Below are 19,557 nucleotides of genomic sequence, written 5' to 3'. Positions count from 1 at the left end.
ATCAAGTGCTCATACATATGATACAAAATTAAGCCAAAATGATAAGTGACAAGTAATTTACTAGTATAGTTATTGCAAAGGAAGAAAATGTAATCCACACATCTATTTTGAAGTTTTTGGTTTACATTCCAATTTATCAAGGGTTTCTAATTCGTGAACCCTAGAACATGCATAAATACCAAATTTGCAGTAGTAACCCAACCTCATCACCACTTCTACCCCAAAATGCAATCCACACATCTATTCTGAATTTTTTAGTTTACATTCCAATTTATCAAGGGTTTTTAATTCGTGAACCCTAGAACATGCATAAATACCAAATTTGCAGTAGTAACCCAACCTCATCACCACCTCCATCCCCCCATGCTAAGATTAGGTCACAAAATATTAATCTACAACTTTTTACATATTTCTTCAACCTTCAATTCCTCTAAACCCAATCTAGTTCCCTTCTTTATGTTTCCTAACATACTCTATCAGAATCATATCTCACAAATTAAAATCGCAGAATAGAGATAGAGAGTGGAGAGAGACATGCTGGGTTACCTGGAGATGGTGACCGACAATGTTGAAATCGCGATAAATTGGGGCTCGTGATGGAGAAATACATGAGTTAGTACTTGGTTGGCGGCGATGAAATTTTTTGCAATTGGATCATCAGTTTGAGAAAGGAGAGTCATTTCGGTTATTTTATTCTTTCCAAATTTTCCTAGTTGGTTCTGTTTTCTTATTTTAAGGGAAGAAATAGGAGGGAATGACCAAAGGTTATAGGTGGCAAAATGAGAAGCTTTGGAGGGAAGAATAAATCGGATATCTACTACTATTACCTATTACAGGCCATTATATTCAATTCCCGGTAAAGATGTGTTTTTTATGGCTAATGCTCATTTACCGGCAATAATTTGGCGTAGGAAATGCATTATCGGCAATTAATTTATCGTCGCTAAATAGTGGCCACTAAAAGTAATTTTTGTAGTAGTGATTCTGAATTTTAAATAAAATAATCCAAGTTTGATTGTCACTTAAATTAAAAAAAACTCCATTATACCCTTTACGGGGGTGATAGAAAAAAAGAGGTGTGACAGCTCTGGTGATTCTGCAGGGGATCGAACCCAGAATCTCTGGTTCAGGATTCAAGAATTCGAGCTTAGAATAATTGTTATAGTTGGCTTTATTTATTATCTGATTTTATCTACATGTTTGGGCCTAAAGTGCTAAATGTTACTTTTTACCGCTTTGATATTATCTGATCTGTATATATAAACTGCTACGAAACCCCTATCTTCTATCTTCTGAGGAGTGCACGCTAGCGTGACTTCTTTCTGTTAGTGTCATATCTCAATTTAGAACGAGGATCGGACAAGTTGCATAGCCGTATGATCTTTTGATTACCGGTACGCTGCCCCCCGGCTCCAGTTGTCCACTCGGGTAAGCCAGGTCTAGAACAATGCACCCAGGTTTTAAACTTAGAATAACTCAGCCTCATGCCGGATCCCTAGTATGACCACTTGTTTGCATCATGTGCATTTGACTTTGGGGACTTAACACAGGGGTTGGGTCCGTCTAGGACATGTGTACCCGAAAGTAAAAGACCAACCTGATGTATTCTATGTGCTACCTGTGCATTTAATTTATTTCAAATTGCATGTTGACCAGCTTCTAGATTGAGTGAGGAAAACCAAAAGAAAAACCAAGTTGAGGTATGAGAGAGGATTTCACCCATTTCCCAAAAATGATGCCCAAAATGTCCCGAAACTCTGCCGAATTTTTGAAAAAAAGAGAAGAAAAAGGATTCCTTGAAAAAATAAGTTTCTTGAAAAGAGAAGAATTAGTCCAAAATGATTTTTATTTTTTTTTCGTTTTCATGTCAAAACTAGCCGAACTACGCGGGTTTGATTTTCACCGGGTGTGAGATACGTAGGCAACCCTTATCGGGTCCAGCCCCACATTTTGAAAATTTTTGAAAATAATATATGAAGCATCGTCATTTTGTCGTAAATAAAGTGGGTAATACCGTTCTTGTCTAAATAGTCGAATGTCCCAACGGGATGCCGGAGGGCTGTTTTTGCAAGAATAGCCGCTGACTGTGTTTTTGTCAAATTTTGGCCACTTAGCGAGCACATCCCTAAAAACTTCCATTTCAAAATGTTTAAGGGCCATATTCGCAAAAGTAGCCCCGACTTTTTGATTTTTGCAAAAATAACCCCTTTTATTAGTTTTTCAAATGAGGTTCACTTTATGTGTAAACAATCACCCTAATCTAAATGTGCAGAATAAGCACGAGTCAAAATTTACCAATGAAGGTCATGTACAAGATTCCGTTGCATCTACTCATGTGGTGGGAAGATTTGGGTAAACAAGGACGAGATGTGTCAACATTTATTTGGGAGGGCTCACCGGATTGATGAAGATCAGACCTAGAGGAGACATAATAAGGGCACTGATAACATTTTGGGACCCAGCTCACAACGTCCCACACTTCTAAGATTTTGAACTCACCCCCACCTTGGAAGAGATAACGGGTTATTTGGGAAGTACCAAAGGTCTAAAGCATAAGTATCTGGTCGCTCCAAGAATTGTTACCCCTCACAAGTTCCTGGATTTTCTAAAAATAGGTAGGGGGTCCAGTACGCAGATTTGACTGTCATTTTTTCCACTCTATGCTTTATATACCAGAGGTACGGGCATGTAGGAGGATTTGACAACCCGGAGAGTGGGGTTTGTAGCAAAGGGAACCGAGCAAAATGGGATGAGCATAGGCGTTTCGCTTTCATGGTAGCTTTCTTAGGCCTCGTGGTGTTTCCCCAGAAGGATAGGAATATCGATCTGCTGGTAGATGGAGTCGTCAATGTTTTGATTACCAACACCAAGAGCACCCTCGCCACTTTGATAGTGTCTGAGATATACCGAGCTCTCACAGCTTGTAAAGTTGGAGCGGACTTTTTTGAGGGATTAAATTTGTATTATAAATGTTGATGATCGAGCATCTGTGTCACCGCCCTCAGTATATGAGTTATGGGTGCACGGAGAAAAGCTGCATTGAAGAGTTCGACACAAGGATTTCAAGGTTCAAGCTTCCAGAAGGGTTTGGAGATTGGGTATCCCGCCTTCGCTCCATCACTGTGGGGCAAATAGAGTGGACACTAGGTTGGCTTCTAGTTGTAGAGATTGTGTATATGCCTGCCACCGGTCCTCACCTCCTCCTAATGGGTTTTCGAGGAATTCAGCCTTATGCTCCATACCGGGTGATGAGACAGTTGGGAAGATGCCAGGTGGAACACCCAGATGAATATCTTAGTGTTTATGCGGTCGAAGTCAGCTCCGATGGCCAATTTCATGAAGAAACAGTTCGTCATATTTGGAACGAGTGCCAGCATTTGACAACAAACACTCGAGTGTGTGACCTATCTAGATGCGAGGTCTTACCCGCCTATCTTGCCTGGTATAGGAAGAAGAACACGGCAAGGGCCGAACCTGAAAGACCAACCAAAAAGCCTCACATCCAGGAATTTGTTGAGGCATCGCAAGAGCAGTGGGCTTGGTTGGCCAAGGAGAATGAGTACAGGGCCACAATAGGCAAACTGGAAAAACAAGTCAGGGATCTTTAGTTTGAGAATGGTTTGCAAGTCGCCGCGGATGAGGGCGAAAAGAAAAAGCTAGCCAAAGAAAATGACGCCCTTCGAGCCCAAATTCAGGAAATGAAAATAGCAACCGAAAACCCCGCCAGAAGTGCAAAAGATGAAAAGCTTATAGGTAACCTTAGGCAGAAACTGGGTGAATATTGTTTTGATCTGAAAAAGGCCGAGGGCGAACTGGCAAGGGCTCGAACAAAATTGACTAATAATGCGGAGGAACGAGCGCGCTTGGTTCAATGGTTAAAAGAGAAATATGACGATGGAGTCATGGGGTTGAAGAAAAAGATCATCGTCCTTGAGAACAAAATGACCAAGCAGGCAAAAGATTTCAAAGCAGAAAGAGAACACTGTTATGCACTGATGTCGCAGTTAGAAAAAGACCTACAACAGCTTCAAGAACAAAATCATACAACTGAATAAGTTTTGGGGGCCAGGTCTCAGCAGATTGGACGGTTGCTACAAGAAAAGGGTAACATCAGGGAGAAGGTTAGAGCAATTGCTGACTACATCGTCATGAAGTGCCATGAATGTGAAGACATGACTAGAACCACCTTCTTTGCTGCAGTAATGACCTTTGTTCGCCAAATAATGAGTGATTTGGAGCGTCTTCAAGGGGATATTGCGCATAGGCCCGTGGCAAGATCGACTGACGTCCCACGGGACCCTGGAGCAGTCGAGGCATTGATGTATTCATGATTTTCCTTCGAGTTTGTATTTTCATTTTCTTTGTTGGAGTTTGTTAGTCTATTTTCGAGTCTGTATTTTTATCTTTCTGTTGGAGTCTGTTAGTCCCCCTTTTCGAGTCTGTTAGTTTAAATTCTGTAGGATGAGTTGTTGTAATCAAGACGTTTTATGAAAAATTTGAAAACCCCAAAATGTTTTTATTTATTTATTTATTTATTTTACACTTATTCCCAAAACTACGCTTGGTCTAATTCATGCGGCGTCATGATACGTAGGCAATCCCCATAGGATTCAATCATACCCGTGAAATGAAAAAAAAAAGAAAAAAAAAAGAGAGAAAACAAGAGAATTGTGGGAGGGAAATAATAGCAAAACAAGAGATAAAGATGAGGGAATAAAAGAAAAACAAGAATAAAACAAAGAAAAGCAGGAATGAAAAAAGAAGAGAAGTTGCAAAATGAAAATTAGGGAAAGCCGGGATGACGCAAACAACCGATCAAATGCATAATAGAAACGGTTAACTGCTTAGGTGCATTGCCTCCCCATCGTGCGGTTGCCTATCTGTTAAGCCCTAATCGCTAACAAGTTTGTTGTTGTCATTAAGTTCAGGCAGGTGGTTAGTTTGTTTGGCATTCTGGTAACTCATTCGTACAACACCAGGTCCAAAGACAAGTTGATCGTGGCTAACCAAGAACTAAATGCAAGCGTTATTAACCCGTCAAAAGAGGGGGAGGAGTCTGATGTTAACCTAAAAGAGGAGTTGTATAAGTTGAAACACCAGATGACAAAGATGTACCAGGCATGGGTAAAAGGGCATCCACCACCATCCTACCCCGCCAACCATGCTTTCGTCCCGCCGCTGGCTCAATCCCAAGAACCTCCCACTGTTCATTCATCTCCAGGCTTCCCCGTTTACCACCACTACCAGGGTACCACTTCCCAAATACCACAAGCTCCATCACCCAAACCAGTTCCATACCGTCCTCTACCAGCCACCCCTATTTTCGAGGCACCCCCACCTGCTACACTCCACCGATCCTCTAGTGAGCCTTTATTCCAGACCCAAGATAACCAATACTATCCCTTGGAGCCTACTTTCAAGGCCCCGGAACCTTACTCTTACACTCCTCGTTTCAACCTCCCTGTTGAGACTGAGAAACCACCTAAAAACCCAGAATTACTGGGGTAGTAATTGGAAAGAAGAAGAAAGAAGATATGACAACAATTGATTTAATATTATGGTTTGGACCCAGGGGCCCATCACACCAATATACCCAGCCTCGACCCCATCACCGAACCTACACCCAACCCCCATATAATCCACCCTAATACTACTTCCCATCACCAGACCCTCATATTTCTGTCCACCACGCCCAAACATATACTCAACCTCCTGCCTATGCACAATGGCGTGCCCCAGCCCCACAAAACACCTATCCAGCTCCACAAAATGCTTATCCACCCCCACGAGCCTACCGAAACCCTGCCGGCCCAGGTTTCTGACCCAATCCGGCATTTAAAAACGAGAGGATGCAGCAGAAGAAAACCTTTACCCCGTTGGGGGAGTCTTATACCAGTTTGTTCCACAGATTGAGGCAATTGGATATGCTGAGGCCAATTGAGTCAAAATTGTCAAACCCTCATCCAAAGAATTTTAATTACTCTATAAGCTGTGAATATTGTTCTGGTACTCCGGGGCATGATACGGAGAAGTGCTAGCACTTGAAAAAATCTATCCAGGAGCTCATTGACAAAAACCAGATTGAAGTCCGAACTCCAGAGGCACCCAACATCAACCAGAACCCATTGCTAACCCATCAGGAAACAAACATGATCGAGATAGTATATAAGGGAGGGTAGCCCAAGAAGCCTTCACAGACCGTCATGATGATTCGGTCCAGTGAGGTCAAGCCAGTTAAAAAACCAAGAGTTGAAGGATCAGTGAACAAGTTGAGCAGGGCAAACAGTAAACCATTTGTGGTAATCAAGGAAAGACCCCCAAGTGATGTCGCGGTGAAGAAAGAAAATTCAAAAGTGGTTGTGCCAGGAGTGGCAAACAAGCCTATCATAACTGTAGAGGGTACCCGTATGGATCCTATCATCATCAAGCCTGTAACCCAGTTGCCGATAGTCAACAACAAGACTATCCCGTGGAACTATGAACGGGTGATAGTGACCTACAAGGGAAAGGAAGTGAAAGAAGAAGTCAATGATGCCCAGGGATTAACTCGTTCGGGGAGATACTTTGCCCCGAAAGAGTTAAGGAAAGCTAAAATATCCAGAGATAACCCAGTTCTAGTGAATAAAGCAGTGACTAAGAAGAGGGGAGGAGTTTCTAAGAAAAATGAAGGTACAAGATTATTCCATCGTGGAGCAATTGAGAAAGACGCCTGCTCAAATTTCATTGTTGTCATTGTTAATCCACTCAAACGAGCATCGTCGGGCCTTGATGAAAATTTGAACGAGGCTCATGTTCCCGATAAAATTTCAGTAAACCATCTGGAAAAGATCGCCAACAAAATATTTAAGGTGAACAGGGTCACCTTCTCTCATGATGAGTTTCCTGTGGAAGGTACTGAACACAATAGAGCTCTCTATCTTACGGTAAAATGTGAAGATTCTATGGTTACCAGGGTATTAGTTGTCAATGGTTCCAGTGCAAACATCTGCCCTCTCTCTACTCTGAACAAGTTGAAAGTGGATGATGAGAGGATTCACAAGAACAACATCTGCATTTGGGGATTTGACGGTGGAAGGAAAGATTCAGTTGATGATATAGTGTTTGAGTTGACAATAGGACCGGTGGAATTCACCATAGAGTTCCAGGTGCTGGACGTAGCCATCTCTTACAATTTGCTGTTAGGTCGACCTTGGGTTCATGCCACCAAAGCAGTCCCGTCCACTCTGCACCAGATGGTTAAGTTCGAATGGGATAGACATGAGATCGTCGTGCATGGCGAGGATAATTTGTGTGCTCATAATGATGTCGTTGCCCCGTTCATTGAGGTTGAAGATGACAAAGGGCCCTGAGTCTATCAAGTTTTTGAAATAGTGCCGGTCAAGAAAGTTCTAGAAGGGAAATATGTTTCAACACCAAAGGTAACCTCCGCATCAGTCATGGTGGCCTTCGAAATGCTGAAAAACGGCTTTGTGCCCGGTAAAGGTCTAGGTTCTGCAGGGTATCATACAGCCAGTGTCCCTCCCTAAAAATTTGGGTACGTTCGGTCTTGGATTCAAACCTACAGCGACAGAAAGGGCTAAAATATTGAAACAGAAGGTGTGGGCACTTCCAAAGCCTGTTCCCCGTCTGTCCAGGTCTTTTGTCAAGCCCGGTGCTAGGAAATGCCTAGTGACGACGGTCCCAAGTTCTATGGTTGACATTGATGAGGAGTTAATTTAAAGTTTCTAGAGTTTGTTTGATGATGTGAACATGGTGGAATTTGGAGAAGGTTCTAGCAAAGCGGACGTGCAGTTCGTCGGGCCGAATGCAAAGCTTAACAATTGGAAGGCTATTCCTCTCCCTACCAGGAAGGAGTCGTGGTAGTTTGTTTTGTTTTCCTTTCTATCTGGATCATTCCAGGGTTGTGACCCAGATTTTTATTTTTCGCTTGTTGATGTACAAACCCTGTTATCCTTTATTTTAATGAAATGCAATTTCCCTTTCCATCACTCCTGATAGTTTTATTTTTGTTTTCTTTTCTTCTCTTACAGTTCTTTTTATGCTGGTTTCAATGACATGACATGCATGAGGAATCTTCGGCCCAGTCTTAAAAGTCAATCTAATTTTGATATAATAATCCAAAAAATAGAGTGTGATGATGAATCAGAATATGATGAGGATGAGGTCTTCGAAGAGATTAGTAAGGAACTAAGTCATTTTGAGGAAACACCCAAGCCTAACCTGAATGATATAGAAGCAGTCAATTTAGGGGACCTAGATAATGTCAGAGAAAGTAAGATAAGTGTCTATCTTGAACCACAAATCAGGGAAGAAATAATTGAAGCATTGTTTGAGTATAAGGATATTTTTGCATAGTCGTATGATGACATGCCAGGCTTGAGTACCGATTTGGTGGTCCACAAACTGCCAATTAATCCAGCATTTCCTCCCGTCAAGCAAAAATTGAGAAAGTTCAAAACTGACATGAGTGTGAAAATTAAAGAATATGTCACAAAGCAGCTTGATGCAAATGTCATTCGAGTCACATGGTATCCCACGTGGTTAGCCAATGTTATGCAAGTGCCGAAGAAAGATGGTAAAACTAGGGTGTGTGTCGACTACCGTGATCTCAACAAAGCAAGTCTAAAGGAGAACTTCCCGCTGCCAAATATCCATATTTTGATTGATAATTGTGCCAAGCGTGAGATTGGGTCTTTTGTGGACTGCTACGCGGGATATCATCAAATTCTAATGGATGAGAAAGATGCGGAGAAGACAGCATTCATCACGCCGTGGGGAACATACCGCTACAGGGTCATGCCTTTTGGTTTGAAAAATGCTGGGGCAACTTACATGAGGGCAATGACAACCATATTCCATGACATTATACACAAGGATATTGAGGTTTACGTGGATGATGTGATCATAAAGTCCAGGAAGCAGTCTGACCACGTCAAAGATTTGAGAAAGTTTTTCCAAAAGCTCCGCAGGTACAATCTTAAGCTCAATACTGCAAAGTGCACATTAGATGTTCCATCGGGGAAGCTGTTGGGATTCATAGTCAGTCGGTGGGGTATTGAATTGGATCCGTCAAAGATCAAAGCTATCCAAGAGTTACCACCGCCAAGGAACAAGACCGAGGTGATGAGTCTGTTAGGGAGATTGAACTACATCAGCAGGTTTATTGCTCAACTCACGACAACTTGTAAGCCTATCTTTAAGTTGCTGAAGAAGGATGTTGCGGTCAAGTGGAATGATGAGTGTCAGGAAGCATTTGGTAAGATAAAGGGGTACTTGTCGAATCCACCTGTGTTGGTCTCGCCAAAACCTGGAAGACCTTTGATTCTTTACTTGACAGTCTTGGATAACAAATTTGGTTGTGTGTTGGGACAACATGACATCACTAGTAGGAAAGAAAAAGCCATATACTATCTCAGCAAGAAGGTCACATCTTATGAGGTTAAGTATATTCCCCTTGAAAGGACATGTTGTGCCTTGACCTGGGTAGCACAGAAGTTGAAGCATTATTTGTCATCCTACACTACTTACCTCATCTCTCGTCTGGATCCTTTGAAGTATATCTTTCAGAAGCCCATGGCCACAGGAAGGCTTGCAAAGTGGCAGATCTTGCTCACAGAGTTTGACATCATATATGGGACTCGGACGGCGATGAAAGCCCAAGCTCTGGCCGATCATTTGGCCGAGAACCCTGTGGATGAAGAATATGAACCTTGAAGACTTATTTTCCTGATGAAGAGGTAATGCACATTGACGAGGTCGAGAAGGAGGAAAAGCCCGGTTGGAAATTCTTCTTTGATGTGGCTGTTAACATGAAAGGCATTGGGATAAGAGTTGTACTCATTTCTGAAATAGGGCATCACTACCATGTTACGGCTTAGCTTCATTTCTAGTGTACCAACAACATGGCTGATTATGAGGCATGTATTTTGGGTTTAAGGTTGGCTGTAAATATGGGAATCCAGGAGGTTTTGGTCTTGGGAGACTCGGACCTCCTGGTGCACCAGATTCAAGGAGAATGAAAGACACGTGATTTAAAGCTTATACTGTATCGATAATGGATGCATGATCTTTGTCAATAGTTTCGATCTATAGAATTCAGACACATTCCAAGGATCCATAATGAGGTTGCCGATGGCTTGGCTACTCTGGCGTCGATGTTACATCATCCAGATAAGGCTTATGTTGACCCTTTGCATATTCAGGTCCGTGATCAGAATGCTTACTGCAATATGATTGAAGAGGAACTTGATGGTGAGCCATGGTTCCATGACATCAAGGAGTACATCAGAATGAGGTATACTCGGTACATGCCACAGGGGATCAAAAGAGAACAATTCGTCGATTGGCAAGTGGATTTTTCTTCAATGGGGGAGTTTTGTACAAAAGGACTCCAGATCTTGGATTGTTAAGATGCATAGATGATATACAGGCATCGACTATCATGACCAAAGTACATTCTGGGGTTTGCGGGCCGCATATGAGTGGGTATGTTCTGGCAAAGAAGATTCTCCGAGCAGGTTATTATTGGCTCACCATGGAGCGATATTGTATTAGTTTTGTGCGCAAATGTCATCAATGCCTAGTACACAGAGATTTGATTCATTTTCCGCCATCTGAATTACACACAATGTCCGCACCATGGACTTTTGTTGTTTGGGGTATGGATGTTATCGGACCAATTGAGCCAGTAGCATTCAATGGACACAGGTTCATTCTAGTGGCCATTGACTATTTCACTAAGTGGGTTGAAGCTAAAACATTCAAATCTGTGACCAAGAAGGCGGTAGTCATTTTGTTCACTCAAATATCATTTGTCTGTTCGAAATCCTAAAGGTGATCATCATAGATAATGGTTCTAATCTTAACAACCATCTGATGAAAGAAGTGTGTCAACAGTTTAAGATTATGCATCGCAATTCCACCACATACCGCCCCAAGGCGAATGGAGCAGTCGAGGCAGCCAACAAGAACATAAAGAAGATACTTCGAAAAATGGTGCAGGGTTTTAGGCAATGGTATGAAAAGTTTCCCTTTGTATTGTTGGGTTATCGCACTACTGTTCGCACTTCAGCAGGTGCAACTCCCTATTTGTTAATATATGGCACAGAAGCAGTGATACCTGCGGAGGTTGAAATTTCATCCCTTCGGATTGTTGCTGAAGCCAAAATTTATGATGCTGAGTGGGTCAAAACCTATTTGGAGCAATTAAGTTTGATTGATGAGAAAAGATTGGCAGCAGTATGCCACAGCCAGTTGTATCAAAAGAGAATGTCAAGAGCATACAACAAGAAGGTGTGTCCCCGTAAATTTGAAGTGGGTCAGCAAGTATTGAAACGCATCCTTCCACATCAGGTTGAAGCAAAAGGTAAGTTTACCCCAAATTGGCAGGGGTCGTTTATCATAACGAGAGTGTTGTCCAATGGTGCTTTGTATTTGAAAGATATAGAAGGCAAATGTGTAGATATGGCTATCAATTTTGATGCAGTCAAAAGATATTATGTATGATTTCTTTGGTTTAAATTGTATTATTTGTACTTGGCATGTTTTGAAGATTGGAATGACGAAAGCATTTTGTTCTGCTATCTAAAAACTTTATCCTTTGTTACCTCTTTGAGCTTTATTTATATCCTTTCATACCCCTCTTTTGGAATCAGTAGCAAAGTTCGGAAATACGAGCTCAAAGGGTGAGTAAAGAAGAAAAAGAGAAAAGAAGAGAGAAAAAAGAAGGAAAATAATGGAAAAGAGTGAAAAAAGGAGAGAAAAGAAAAGAAAATAAAAGAAAAGGAAGAAAAGCAAAGAAAGGGAAAAGAGAGAAAGAAAAAGAAAAGAGAAAAATCACAACAACAAAGTAATTCCTATAACATGAACTACGTTCGACCTGATTCCTTTTAAGGATACGTAGGCAGCCTCACGGTTCAGTCCCATCAAAATAAAAATTCAAAAGTTCCCAAGCAAAGAAACTGGGGCAGAAAGTTGTGGTTGTTGTAAGAAATCTGATTCCAAAAGTTGTAATTTTGAACCCTTTCAAATTGTTTTGAGCCTTTCGATATCCTTTCTTTCTAAACCTATCCAAAACCCACATTACGGTCCAAAGAAAGACCTTCCGATCAGTCGTCGAGAGATGCCAGGTCGAGCAAGTAGAGGCGAGTCGTATCAGGGGCAACACTCCGTTCTGAGTAGGGAAGTGAAAAATGAGAGAGTCTTATTGGTAAAAACCCTCATGGACACCGTAAGGCGATGGAAAGCTGAGAGAAATCAAAAGTGAGAGAGTCTTATTAGTGAAAACCCTCACGGGCACCGTAAGGCAACATTGAGTTGAGAGATAAACAAATGAGAGAGGTTTGTTGGTGAAAATCCTTCAGGGCACCGCAAGCCGAATAAGATTATTGACTTGGCAAGGGAGTTAGATTATGGAAACCACGGGCATAAAAGTGCGAAGATTGAAAGAAGATTGGTTGAATATGCTGGGCTAATTAATCCGAAATGCATGTCATGATCATTGGTACCACCTGCTCCACTCAAATAAGTCTCTTTCCCTTTTCTCTTTCAAACATGTCATCCAATTTTGGGTTTTCCTCTTTTTTCCTAACTCTCGGAGTCATTGCATTTCATTTCTTTGCATTTATTTCTCTAAGGTTTTTCCAAATGTCAGCCTTGTTTAAGCAAGAAAGAAAGGATTTCAAAGCGTACTACCAAACCTCCAAATTGCACAAAGCAAAGTGCGTCCAAAGCATACCAGAGATAGCATGATGTAAAGTGGGAAATAAGGTGTCAGTGAAAGTTCCATTGGTCGAATGGTTTAGTAATCTTGTGGGAGATATAGAGGTTCAGGTAGAAGGGTCAGAAATGCAAAACAACGGTTTGGGTGTAGAACGCTCGGGTCATCCAAGGTCCTGCGGTTGAGAGTCAGTCAGAAAGTCAAACGGTTCTTGGCCAGTTCAAGGCAACCAGTCAAAGACAAGCATAACAGCAGAGAGGCCACCTTCAACAAGAAATCCACAAACTAACAACCATATTTTAAACTGACAAGATTTTTCTTTAATTTGAAACAGGGGTAGAAAATTTCGTTTGTTTCGAAGAAACCCTCCGTGAGGAAAGCAAGTACCAGACAGGTTCGACCGTAAATTCTCAGGACCCTCCTGGACAATGGGACCTAGTTTTAAAATTCAAAACATTAATAAGTAACAAGATCTAGCATAAGCTCTACTTTGTGAAAATATAAGTTGGTTTTGAAGTTTTCATTCTTAGGACGAGACTCAATTGGAAATTTTCAGGACCCTCCTGAATAATGGGTGTTAGCTTTAAGACCTCCATTAGATAGCAAGATTTAGCGTAAGTTCTGTCGTAGGGAAGTATAATTTAGCCTTAAAGTTGTCACTCTTAAGATGAGATTTGATTTTGATTTTTAGGGCCCTCATGGGTAATGGGATGTAGTTTTAAGACCTTCATAGATAACAAGATTTAGTGGAAGTCATACCTTTAGAAATATAATTTAGCTTTAAAACTGTTATGCTTAAGATGATATTTAACTGGGAATTTTCAGGACTCTCCTGGATAATGGGATCTAGCTTTTAAATTCTTAGAGATATTGGGTAACACAATTCACTTAGTATTCACAGGTGTGCCCAGCTACCAAACTCGGGCAGAAATTTTCTTTGTTTTGTCTATTCTTTTGTAATTAGGCACCCACCTGGAGAGCAAGGAAGAACAACACGAGTTTCAAGAATAGAAAGCAGTTCATGTTCAAACAATCAGGCATCCACCTGGAGAAATAAGGAAAAAGAGTTCAAGTCTCAAGGAAAAATAGGGCAAGTGTTGGAAATCGGGCACACACCTGGAGAATAAGGTGAAGCAGTTCAAGTCTCAAGGGAAAACAATTCCAGTGTTGGTAATCAGGAGCCCACCTGGAGAACAAAGGGAAAAGCAATTCAAGTATTGGTAATCGGGAGCCCACCTGGAGAACAAAGGAAAAAGCAATTCAAGTGTCGGTAATCAAGAGCCCACTTAGAGAACAAAGAGAAAACAATTCAAGTGTCGGTAATCAGGAGCCCACCTGGAGAACAAAAGGGAAAGCAATTCAAGTGTTGGTAATCAGGAGCCCACCTGGAGAACAAAGGGAAAAGCAATTCAACTGTCGGTAATCAGGAGCCCACCTGGAGAACAAAGGGAAATCAATTCAAGTTTTGGAAGTCAGGAGCCCACTTGGAGAACAAAGGGAAACAATTCAAGTGTTGGTGATCAGGAGCCCACCTGGAGAACAAAAGGAAAGTAACAGTTTTAGAGAAGCGGTTAAAGTGTCGAAAATCAGGAGCCCACCTCGAGAACAAAGGGAGAGCAGTTCAAATGTTGGTAATCAGGCGCCCACCTGGAGAACAAAGGGAAAACAAGTCAAGTTTCGGAGGAAAGGAAAATAACTCAAATGTCGGTAATCAGGATCCCACCTGGAGAACAAAGGGAAATCAATTCAAGTTTTGGAAGTCAGGAGCCCACCTGGAGAACAAAGCAAAACCAATTCAAGTTTTGGTGATCAAGAGCCCACCTGGAGAACAAAGGGAAAGCAACAGTTTTAGAGAAGCGGTTCAAGTGTTGGTAATCAGGAGCCCACCTGGAGAATAAAGGGAAAAACAATTCAAGTGTTGGTAATCAGGAGCCCACCTGGAGAGCAAAGGGAAAACAAATTCAAGTATTGGTAATCAGGAGCCAACCTGGAGGACAAAGGGAAAAGTAATTCAAGTGTCGGTAATCAGGAGTCCACCTGGAAAACAAAGGGAAAACAATTCAAGTTTTGGAAGTCAGGAGCCTACCTGGAAAACAAAAGGAAAACAATTCAAGTGTTGGTGATCAGGAGCCCACCTGGAGAACAAAGGGAAAGAAACAGTTTTAGAGAAGCGGTTCAAGTGTCGGAAATCAGGAGCCTACCTGGAGAACAAAGGGAGAGCAGTTCAAATATTGGTAATCAGGCGCTCACCTGGAGAACAAATGGAAAACAAGTCAAGTTTCGGAGGAAAGGAAAATAACTCAAATGTTGGTAATCAGGAGCCCACCTGGAGAACAAAGGAAAAGCAACAATGTTCGAAGGAAGACGGTTCAAGTTCAGCAATCAGGTACTCGCCTGGAGAACAAAGGGAAAGCACCGCAAAATACGATTCAGGTCAACAACAAAGGAATTTCACCTGGAGAGTAAAAGTCAACAGAGTAATAGAAATTGCAAGATCAAGTTTGAAGATTAGATAGGATTCTTGTAATTCGTAGATCATAGTTTAGTCTAGCTTTTTTTATTTTGTCTTGGTGTAATAAGGAGCTCAGCAAGCAAAAGCAGCAGTAGCAACGGTGAAATCACAGCTTCCTGGTAGTCCCAGCTACCAAAATTTCCCGAACTACACTAACCTGATTCCTTTATAGCCAAGGATATGTAGGCAACCTCAGAAGCAGGGTGCGGTCAAATTTTTCAAAAATGCTTCCCACGGAGTATTCAAACGGGCAAAAAATCGCTCGCATCCTCTCACTTTATCTTTGCACGAAAACTTTTAGTGTTTCCGAGCAAAGAGGGGCAGCCGTGAGCACGTGATTTTTTTCCTATATGAATTACTCCCATAAATTCAAGAAAATATTTTTTTTTCCGTTATTTGCAATTTTGTAAATTTTTTGTAGGATTTTTGTTAATTGTTCGCATTTTGCTATGCATGTTTGTTTTATTTAAATCACAGAAAATACCAAAAAAATACCTTGCATTGCATTTGGGATTTATTTTTATATTTTTAGGTTAATTAGTAAATTATTTGTTTTATCAAAAAATAAAAATCACAAAAAGATGGCTTACTTTTGCACTTTTAACCTATTAGATTTAAATTAGTAACTTTTTAGGGGTAATTAATTTGGTGTAAATATCATGGTGGTTAATTAGCTTAATTATTTTAATTTAAGAGTTAATTTGGGTTTTTAATTATTTTTATAAAAAGAAAAGCAAAAGAAAAGGGGGAAATGAAAAAGGGTTGTTTTTAAAACCAATTGGGCCAATGGATTGTTGATCCCAAATCCCATCCCAACCAGCCATATTTAAAACCACCCCAGCCCAAATTCACACACCCGCCCGTCTGCCTTAAACCGACCCGCCCCATTTCCCATTCTCACATAATCCCTTTATAACACTTACACAAAATTAAACCCTAAAATCCTAAAGACCCCTCAATGCTGCGTAGCTACTGTTCATCTTCTCCCTCACCAAAACTCACCTCTGCCTCGCCCAAAACTCGCCCGAGTTCACCCCTTAACTCACCTCACGCACTTTCCCCCTCTCTCCCCTTACCACATAGGTGTAACGACCTCTGACATCCAAAGACTCTCCTCCCCTTTACTCGCCTGATTTTAACCCATTTCACGCGATTAGTAGGCTCTAGAAGACGTGCGTTGGATGAGTGAGAGGCGTTGGATCGATTTCACTCAATCCAAACCTCACATTCATCAGGTGTTCATTTTCAAGAGGGCCCTATCCGATTTCTTGAAGAAGAAAAAAAAATCTAGGGAGATAGGGATATAAGGGATTTAAGAGAAATTAGAAAAGAAAATGGAGGATTTGTTCTAAGTTTTCCTTTTTTGGTTGGTTTTATTCTTTCTGTCTTCTTCTCGATTTCTGAAAGAAAATGAAAAAACTTTCCAGTTCTTTTTTTCTTATTCTTAGTTTGCTTCCAAAAATCTGAAAATTCGAGGAAAAAAAAATGGTCCATTTTCCTTCTATGATTTCCGTTCAAGTGAAGTTGATTTAAGCGAGCTCGTCGCTGTTGAGAGCTGCTGATCGAGTTTCTTCCGTGGCTGCTAAGTCATGTTTCTCTACTGTTGCTTTGTTTTGGATTTTCACTGCTGAACCTTTCTTGTATTCTGCTCCTGGAAGTAGTTGAAGTTTTGAGCATTCAGGTGTATTTCTTCTCCTGTACTACTTTGTTTAGATGGTTTAAAACACGGTTAAGAAGTTCAGTCTTGATTAAATTTATGCATTGCTGATGTGATAAGTTGCATTTTGATGAAATATGTGGCTGCTAGCAGAGCACGAATTTGCGACGCCTTTACTCTCGAATTCTTGTTGTTTGTTTTCATTAGTCTGCTTTGTTTGGCTGAAGCTCGGCTAGTTGTGAAAATGTTAGCTGAATCTCATTCTAGCGACGTGTTCTGTTGTGATTTTTTTATGAACATTTAGTATATTCTTCTCAGTTGGAGCCCGAAAGAGTGTTGGAAATAAGTTTTGTTTTCTGCCTGTTGATAATCTAGTCTACGTGCATGTTGCTCTAAACTTGATGTTGTTCCTTGTTCTATCGTGTCCCTATGTCAACTGATAGCCCTATTTGATCGAGAAACAATTGGTGTTGGAATTCATGTATCAAAAGCTGGAGTGATTGTGAACATCAACTGTTTGGTGTAAATCCTATGTGCTTGAGTTGATAATTTTATTAGACCTGAAAGTTTAAGTTTCAAGTTATAGAATTGATGAGGAAGTGCAACTGTCCAAGTCTGCTTGTTTGTTTCTTTTAACCTAAAATGTGTGTTTGTGTGACAACTTGTTGTTTGATTAAGCAAGATGTTCCTCATTTGGAATGATAATAGTTATACCACTATCTTGTGTTTTTTTTAATTGAAAGATTATCCCCTTCTTCTGAACATGATCTATTTTAGACCCCTTTAATTTAAGTCACGTGTAGGCTAAGTTTTGTGAACTAAGATTTCGAAAATGGTCGAGATACTGTTAGGTTTGTCGAGGTACTGTCAGGTTCTCGGTTGTTGAGTTTAGCTGATTCTTATTGCGAAATCTTGTTGTTATCCTTTGTTAAGATACACATCAGTTTGGTTTCTCTTTGGTTATGGTTTAGGCAAGATTTCAGCATCTACGTTAAAGGCTCAAGTAGGATTTTAGCTTGGATTTTGCAAGTGTTTTTTCTGCTCCGCAATGCCTATTCAAGACGGAAACTAAATTAGAACTTGTTGGTGTATCGCTGTCCTTGCGAAATCGAAGCAGTTAAGTGATTTTACACTCAAAGGAGCCATGATATGCATAAAAGGAAATTGACTCTTGGCTTTAGCTTGATGTTTGCTTCTTACTTTCTTATTCCTGCATAGAGCCGCAGATTTTTTTTAGTGTAAATGTGTAGCTGATAACAAATGTTTGTTTGGATCAAGCATGTTTTGTGTTGTGCGAAAATTATTTGTGAATGAATCCTGTTTTGCAAGTATATCTCAATATTAGTGTGAATTCTGATTGTATAAGACCCCCAAGATAGAGCTCAAACCTCACTTCTAATCTCCCCCAGATCCGCATTTTAAACTCGACAGAACCCAGCCAAAAGCGCAGCTGAACCTCGTCCCGAAACCCATCATAGTTTTAGCCACAAAACTTGCCTGAAACCTTCATGAAACAATCAGAAATTTAGTCCCTCACACCTCTAAAAGCGTTGCAATTCAAGCTTCATTCCAACCATATGACTTGATGAGAGGCTATAATTACATATTTTAGTCGCTTATTACACTCAAATTTACTGTACTTTAATTGAGTTTGAGCTTTAATCGCTAGTGTCTTGCACTAATTGTGTGTTTTATGCCTTGTAGGAGTGATTCCGAGCTATGTAGATGTATAAAATGAACTCAAGTGATTTTGAACTTTGAAGTCTGAGTAAAAGCCCAAGAAATTAAGCTAGGATCGTATTCAGGGATCAACGGATGATAGAGCAACAAAACAAAGAATCGAGTAGGCATATTGCGCACTATTTAGTAAATGCACATAACATTTTGCTCAGAGCTCCTTTTGAGCTCCACAATATATGGTTGGAAAGCTAACTCAAAGGGATACAACTTTCATGTTTTACGTTTTTCAAATTCCAAACGGAACAGGGTGAAAAATTCGGTCGAAACTACGACCGCGGACCTGAGGCGGGCTGAGGCAGTAGACTTGCCAAATACCACGCCCGTACCGCACCCGGGCCGCGGCCGCAGACGCCCAGACCTGGAAACTTGTCCGTTTTCGCGTAGGAGAAGGTAATAGTTGGGCCCCGACCTTACTTGGTATATATGCATGGAAAAACAGTATTTTGAAGGGAGGAGACCAATTTTTGACACAGATTCGAACTAAGGAGGCAGAGACACAATAGGAGCAAGGCAAAGATTCTTCTACGAGTTTTTCCTTCTTCTTCCTATTTTTTCATTGTTGGTTATGACTTTTAGTATTGTAATTTTACATACTATTATGAATAGCTAATTTGTTATCTAGGATTTTGATAGAACCTTTTGTAGGATAAATTCTTGTTATATTTTTATATAATTGAGCCGTTGGATTTCTCTACTTGTTCAACTACGTATTTGTTATTGTTGATTGAATGGCCATCAATTGATTGTGCCTATTTAGTGTGTAGTGCTCGAGAGAGAGAGAGTGTACATATTTAGGTAATTGTTGAACAACGTCACCCCTAACGTATGTGAGAAACCAATACAGTGGGTTTAAAGGTAGGTTTAGAAATAACAAAACCTTGATATGGTCATAATGAGCGGTTAGATAAAGCAAACTAGTATAGTTCGAAA

The 19,557-nt window shown here is 40.7% G+C and overlaps 1 long non-coding RNA gene across 1 annotated transcript; it reads left to right on the top strand.

Moving 5' to 3' along the window:
* The first annotated feature begins 16,175 nt into the window (after positions 1-16,175).
* Positions 16,176-19,321, top strand: LOC142182267 (uncharacterized). Its single transcript, XR_012711123.1, has 2 exons — positions 16,176-16,911; positions 18,592-19,321. It is a non-coding gene; the product is annotated as an uncharacterized LOC142182267 (long non-coding RNA).
* The last annotated feature ends 236 nt before the right edge of the window (positions 19,322-19,557 follow it).

This window comes from Nicotiana tabacum, chromosome 6 (genome assembly GCF_000715075.1).
Source record: "Nicotiana tabacum cultivar K326 chromosome 6, ASM71507v2, whole genome shotgun sequence".
NCBI lineage: Eukaryota > Viridiplantae > Streptophyta > Magnoliopsida > Solanales > Solanaceae > Nicotiana > Nicotiana tabacum.
Note: the sequence above shows the minus strand (reverse complement) of the source record. Positions and strands in the feature narration are given on the sequence as shown.